Source organism: Ursus maritimus, unplaced genomic scaffold (genome assembly GCF_017311325.1).
Source record: "Ursus maritimus isolate PB19 unplaced genomic scaffold, ASM1731132v1 scaffold_2, whole genome shotgun sequence".
Lineage (NCBI taxonomy): Eukaryota > Metazoa > Chordata > Mammalia > Carnivora > Ursidae > Ursus > Ursus maritimus.
In genome coordinates this window covers 39,017,925-39,025,219 of record NW_024424452.1, presented here as the reverse complement: position 1 = coordinate 39,025,219, position 7,295 = coordinate 39,017,925, and the positions used below count along the sequence as shown (strand labels likewise).

General features: G+C 49.5%; 1 pseudogene; it reads left to right on the top strand.

Annotated features, from left to right (window-relative positions):
- Nucleotides 1-504: 504 nt before the first annotated feature.
- LOC121103882 lies at nt 505-1,219 on the top strand (annotated as a pseudogene).
- Nucleotides 1,220-7,295: the final 6,076 nt, after the last annotated feature.

The following is a 7,295-nucleotide window of genomic DNA, read 5'->3' as shown; positions in this document are numbered from 1 at the left end:
CAATTGTTTGTGCAGAGCGGCGCCTGGCACAGAGTGGGTGCCCCACAGGTATCAGGTACTACTTTGAGATACACCCCTGCATTTAGGAGATGTTCCCTGTCCTGAAAAAGGAACATCTGCTATGAGCCAGGCGCCGAGCATTTGTTATCACCTTTCTCACAACACCTTCGGGAAGAGGAGACATTTTAATGTTCCTTTTACCCAATACATGCAGAAAGAGACTCAGAGTCTCGTAACAGGCTGTGCGGGAAGGGAGGGGAGCTAAGCGGACCATCAATTCCAAATCCATGCAAAATTCAGTCCCCTAATACTAGCGATAATAATAACAAATTATTACTTTCTATATAGTAAACCCCACAAAAATGGAGCCGCAGGGTGCAAGGCCAGAGGAAGGTCCCAGGCTCCGGGACCCCTCAGAACCAGACTCTAGGAGCAGAGGTGCGGCTGGAGCCCGCGGGGAAATCCCGCGATCGCGCAGGCGCAGTGACTGGGCGCGGGTCGCGCCTGGACGCAGGCTGCACGATGGTACTGTCCGCCGCGGACAGGGCGGCAGTGCGCGCACTGTGGAAGAAGCTGGGGAGCAACGTCGGGATCTATGCGACCGAGGCCCTGGAGAGGTGCGGGCCAGCAGCCCCCCGGCGCCCCACCGGCTCCGGGCTTTGCGCCCGCCGCTCCGGATGCCGCTTCCCAACTTCCCCGCGGCCACCCACTCGCCCTTCTCCCGCAGGACCTTCGTGTCCTTCCCCACCACCAAGACCTACTTCCCCCACTTCGACCTGCGCCCCGGCTCCGCCCGGTCAAGGCCCACGGCAACAAGGTGGCCGACGCGCTGACCCTCGCCGTGGCCCACCTGGACGACCTGGGGCGCCCTGTCCGCTCTGAGCAGCCTGCACGCGCACGAGCTGCGAGTGGACCCGGTCAGCTTCAAGGTGAGCACGCGGGCGCGCCGGGGACCCGCCGTGGCCGGACGGCGGGGTTGGAGCTCGGGCGGGACGACTCCCTCTGCCCGCAGTTCCTGGGCCTGCCTGCTGGTGACCCTCGCCCGGCACTACCCGGAGACTTCGGCCCCGCCATGCACGCCTCGCTGGACAAGTTTCTGAGCCACGTGATCTCGGCGCTGGCCTCCAGCTACGGCTAGAGTCGGGGGGACGCGTCGCGGGACCCCCAGCAGCCCCTCCCGCGAGTTCTAGAGTTCGAGTAAAGTCCCCGCGAGAAAGCCTCGGCCAGTGCGCGCGTGTTCTCTCTGGGGATCTGCGGGTCTGCGGGTGGGGTCTCGGAACCCACCGTGTTGGACCCGGGCGCCCCGCTGCCCGCTGGGCGCCAGGGGGTCATGGGGATCGGTTGTCCCGCCCTCCCCAGCGAACTCGGGACCCTCGGTAGTGCCTGGGCCGGCGAGGCCCAGGCCCCGCCCGTCCCTCCCCCGGTCCGGACCCCGCCAGAACTGCGGGCCGGGTCAGCCTCGCGAACGTGAGGAGCGGCGCCCCCCTGCCACGCGCCCGGGACCTGCGCAGACCGAGGCCCTGAGAGGGCCTGGGGGCCTCGGAGGCCGGGTGTGAAGGGGCGGAGCCTGCACCTGGTGGGAGTCGTGCAGCAGACAAGGTGCGTGGGGACGGCCGGGCCGGCTCTACATCCCACACTCCACGGAGACAGACGCTTAGAGCGTGTGTTTTAAAGATTTTTCCTCTAAAAATCAATCATAGTCATTGCAGAAACTTAAGAAAACAGCCCACTTACTGCACCTTCCTCTGTATCCCAGTGGGTCGAGCACGTCCATTATCTCCTTCAACTCCCACCGCACATGAGGAAACTGCGAACAAATGGGGAGGAGATGGGGGTGAAACCAAGTGCATGCGTGTCACACACACACACACACACACACACACACACACACACACACACACGGGCAGCAGCAATCCCAGCAGACATGCAACAAGCCCTTCCCGGAACATTCAGACATACTTTTCTTAAATGGTACCCTCAAAGTGATACTGGAAAACTGGACACATTGGACTGTATAGAGGAAGAAAAAACCTCGGTATAGAGGGGGAAAAACCTCAAAAATACACAGTTAAAAGAGAATGGGAGAAAAATATTTGCCACAGATGGCAGTCGGAGAGTTATTCTCTCTCTTATATAAGACAGACCTCCACATTCTTTTCCTCCTCACCTTTTTAAAGCTAGTCAACCCAATAGAAAAATAAACCAAAGGATAAATAGGGAACTCATGGTGTACGGATGGCCGACAGACATTTGCAATGGTCCTCAAAGATGTGCATGTTTAAATGCTCCTTAACAAAACACTTAACAAAACAAAAATGAAAAAAATATTTAAAAAGGCATGATCTAATACACTTCTCGTGGAAGTTTAACTTAGAATGACCTTTGGGATCTGGCGGCTCAGTCAGTTAAGCAGCTGCCTTCAGCTCAGGTCATGATCCGGGATCCTGAGATCGAGCCACATGGGGCTCCCTGCTCGGTGAAGTCTGCTTCTCCTTTCCCTCTGCCTCCACCTCTGCTTGCACTCATGCTCTCTTTCAAATAAATAAAATATATAAAAAAAATACTTTTTGGGAAGGTAATTCAGTTGTACAGTTGTGGGCTGGTGAGTATCTGATGACTGGCACTCTGGAAGATGAGGAAGGGGCTTTATAAGCTTACTTGCCAGTGTCCATGGTGCCATGACGTTGATTTCAAGTTATCAACATGCTATCACTGAATGGAAAATGTAGGAAGAGAATGCATAGTGTCGCCATTGTGTTGTATTTCCACTGTCCAAATACAAGGTACAATGGAGGTGAACACAGATGAAAAAGAACATGAATTATAGTAATTGTAGTAACTTAATTAAAAAGTAGTGAGTTTTCAGTATTACTTGTTTTTAACATAACCTATTTATTTGTAAATAAAGTTTATTTTATTTTATTTATCAGAGAGAGAGAAAGCACAAGCAGGGGAGTGGCAGGCAGCAGGAGAAGAAGCAGCCAAGCAAGGAGCCTAACTCAGGGATCGATCCCAGGACCCTGAGATCATGACCTGAGCCGAAGGCCGATCTTAATGGGCTGAGCCACCCAGGAGCCCCTAGTTTTTTAATAGTGGAGCTCTCAGAATTCCTGAAAATTCAGCATGAGCTATACGGGCAGTCTCCACACATCAATGGCTGTATCCTTTATCCAAAAAGTGCACCCCAGGCACATTTGGTTGTGGAGTGGCTCTCCAGCGGTATCCTCTGCAAATGGGCTGCGTGGCCTGATGTCCCTGTTCCGCCACCTGTGATCACACATGGAGGTCCTCAGGAGGTCGCCACTGAAATTTCCACCAGTCCACAGGTGACAGCATGGCAGCCATCCCGCCAGCACTGCTGGTGGCCACCCCGACTATTACCGGCACCGCCTGGTTCCACTTCCAGTAACAGCTCTGGCAAGTTCAGAGCATCCTGGGGAAGCCATCCTCACCATGGGGTCTCCCAGGGCCAACCCAGGTCACTGGTGGGCAAACTTTTTGGGGAAGTTTACTCTCCCAGTCATAGCTACAGTGTCAGAGTCCCTAGAACACTCTCAATCTCCCCAGGCCTCAACAGCATGGTCACCTGGGACTTGGATATGGAAGCTTTGTGGAAGCAAAGAATGGGAAGGAGGTTGGAAGTGAGTGATTTTCATTTTTACAAATGTGCAGAAAATCTTGCTCTGACCATTTGTAGCTAAACTTTGATACAGAAACATTCAACAACTATTGTCTTGGGGGATTTTAATAGAAGTGAAATTTCTGGGGTGTATGGTACGCTCGTTGGTAATATTGCCATGGTCAGCCTTTTCGCTACAGCTTCACCAGCAGGAGTGCCTGCACCCCTCCACAGGAGTTGGCAGCTTCCGCTTTCATTACCAGTGAAGGTGAATGTCAGCTCCACATCTACTCTGTCAGCTGCCCACTGTGTCCATTCCCATCTTCCTACAGTGGCGTTCTTCATCAGATCCGCCCATGGAAGCCCTTCTAATGTAAGTCTGTAGAAGACTCTAGGTCATCTAAGCACCGAAATTACTTGTCTCGACTGGGCCAGCTGGACACCAGGCTAAATGGTTCTAAAAGCATCAGAGAGTACAACAAGATAATAAGGAACTTTCAGGCCAAAAACAAAGTAAAGGCGAGAACTCAGAGATGGAGAGGTTATCACAACACCTCAACTACCTGGTCCTGGAGGTATGTGCCAAATTAGCAAACTTGAGCTGGGATCTTCTTCCTCGTGGGCTCATAGGTTTAAAAAAAAAAAAAAAAAAGCCAGTATAAGGTGATGTGCTCAGTAGGTGACTCTTCCCAAAAGCTGTGGCCCCAGAAGACTACACCTACTGGACAAGTCCCTCCTCTCCTCAAACATGGGGCCTGAAAAAAACAAACAAAAAAACCCTTGTGTTTACCAAAAAGGGAACATCATTTCCTGATATATTAAAAATCCATGATCTGCAACCCAAATTCTTTTTTAAAAAATATTTTATCTGAGAGACAGAGAGACAGCCAGCGAGAGAGGGAACACAAGCAGAGGGAGTGGGAGAGGAAGAAGCAGGCTCCCAGCAGAGGAGCCTGATGTGGGGCTTCGGTCCCAGGACGCTGGGATCACGCCCTGAGCCGAAGGCAGACGCTAACGACTGAGCCACCCAGGCGCCCCTGCAACCTAAATTCTTATCACCTGAGTAGTCCCCCACCCAATCTCAGGCTATGGATTTCATTTAAAATGGTCCTGGGGCGGGCGCCTGGCTGACTCCAGTTGGTTAAGTGTCTGCCGGCTCTGGTCGCAGTCCGGGTCAGGTTTCCTGCTCAGTGGGGGCCTGCTTCCCCCTCTCCCTCTGGTGCTCCCCTGCTTGTGCACACTCTAATAAATAAAATCTTTAAAAAAACCCAAGTAAAAATAAATAAAATCATCCTGGACTCTGGGCACCTGGCTGGCTAAGTTCGTTGGGACGTGTGACTCTTGGAGTTGTGATTTCAAGCCCCACGTTGGATGTAGAGATTACTTAAAACTAACCAAATAAACATCTTAAAAAAATTTTTTTCAAAAATGATCTCGATTCTCATGGGCCCCGGCACCTACTAACAGAAGCAAATGAATCCCCCTAAAGGCACTTCATCATAGGCCACAAAGGGCAAAGAGCAGCAAGCTCGCTAAGCACACAAGGAGATAAGGCACCATGTGTAAGGGCTAGCAGACACAGGAATCAGCACAACAGCCCACAAGGGTCAGGCACTGAAGATGTCAAATTCAATTACAGGTGTGCCTCTTGTTATAAAAAAAAGAAAATTAAAGATGAGATTCTAAATATCTGCAGGAAGTAATAAAATATACAGAGTGACGTAGCACGTAAGAAGCTGGAATTGCATTAAACCTGTATGTGTGTGTGTGTGTGTACATAGAGAAGACATATTCATCAAAATTATAATTCAATGTTAAGTTTAACAGATAAAACACAATCATAGCGAGAAGTAGGGAACCTAACATAAGTTAAGAATACATTCTCCAGGCTACAGCCCCTGCACAGCCTGACCGGGAGCGCCTCCTGAAATTCGGTACCCTGGTGCCCTCAGGTGCCTCATCCTATCCTGACTCTCGTAAGGAAGGTACTTCAAGCAGAAGGAAAGCGAGCCCGGGAAAGCCTGAGATGTAAGAAAGAATGAACAAATACAGTGGTAAACGCAAACACTGATTATATATCATGTCTATGGGGTTATAAAGAAAAACCCCGACAGACCTAGACCACCAGACAGTAATAACTAGGTCAGAACTCAGTCATGACTCCATGGCAGTCAAGTGCTCTAAGTCCTTGTATCACGTGGGAGGCAAACAATGTTTTTATTAACATTAGATTTTGTAGGTGTATTAGTTTCCTGTTGCTGGTGTAATGCAAACTTAGTGACTTACTTACATTTACTCTCCTAATCAGTTTGGGAGGGCGGAAGTCCGCAATCAGTTTCACTATGCTGGAATCGACCGCTGGACTGCGCTCACTCTGCTGAGAGTCTTTTGGGGAAACCCATTTCCTTGCTTTCGTCCTAAGAACTGCACTCCTTGCATCCCTTGGTTCTTGGCTTCTTCCTCCACCTGTAATGCTAGTAGCATCTTGCCTTCTTCTGCAGTCCAATCTTCCCCGCCTCTCTCTGATAAGGACCTGTGTGATCACATTAGGCCACGACAATCCCGAATATTCCCCACCCCAAAATTCTTAATCACATCTTCAAACACCTTTGTGATATAAGGTCACACTCACAGGTTCCAGTGACTTGGACCTAGGTCTCTTTGGGGGCTATCTATCATTCAGCCTACTAATACATCATGCATGCCAGTTGCAAATTCTCTGGCAACCACAGAATAAAAATAGAATGTATGACTTCCAAAGTAATCGAGAGGAAAAGAATGTTTAAGTATTCTAAAACAATCCCCTCAAAAGAGGCAAAAATGAAGAGAAACAGAATGAGTCTGACAAAGGGAAAGCCCAAGATAAAATACTATCAGCAAAACGAAATGTTAACTGTATTGATTGTAAATGAGCGTAATTGATCCAAATAAAGGGTAAGATCAGACACATGGGCTAAGACAAAGCACAGACTCAAAGTGTCACTAATAAAAAGGCGCCAGGGTCCCCACCTCCTGGGGACTACCTCACAGTGGCATTTTTGTACATTCATCAGCACTACCTAGCTCCAAACTTTCCATCGCCCCAGAAGGAAGCCCTGTGCCCAGAACCAGTCACTCCCACCTCAAGGTCACTTATCTATGTTCCGTCTATATGGATTTATTGATTCTAGATATTTCGATACATGGAACCACACAACATGCGGTCTTTCGTGTCTGGCTTCTTTTCCACTTAGCGGCATGTTTTCAAGGCACGCCCATGCTGTAGTGTGCATCAGGACGTCAGTCCTTCTTCGCTGAATAATACTCCATCGTATGAAGAGACCACATTTTGGGTTTTTGGCATACAACACTGCAAAAAACATAGGGGTGCACGTCTCTCTTCAAATCAGTGTTTTCACTTTCCTGTAAATACCAGTGGTGGAATTATTAGATATGGTATTTCTATTTTTAACTTTTGAGGAACCTCCATACTGTTTTCTACATTCTGTTTATCCTATTCAGCTGTTAATGGATATTTGGGTGGTTTCCACCTTCTGGCTATTCACAGTAATGCTGCTATACACGTGTGTGCTAAGTATTAGATCCATCTTGCAATTCTCTTGGGTATGTCTAGGAGTGCAGGTGCTGGGTTAGACAATTCTGTTTAACTTGTTGAAGAACTGGTTTTCCCCAGCAT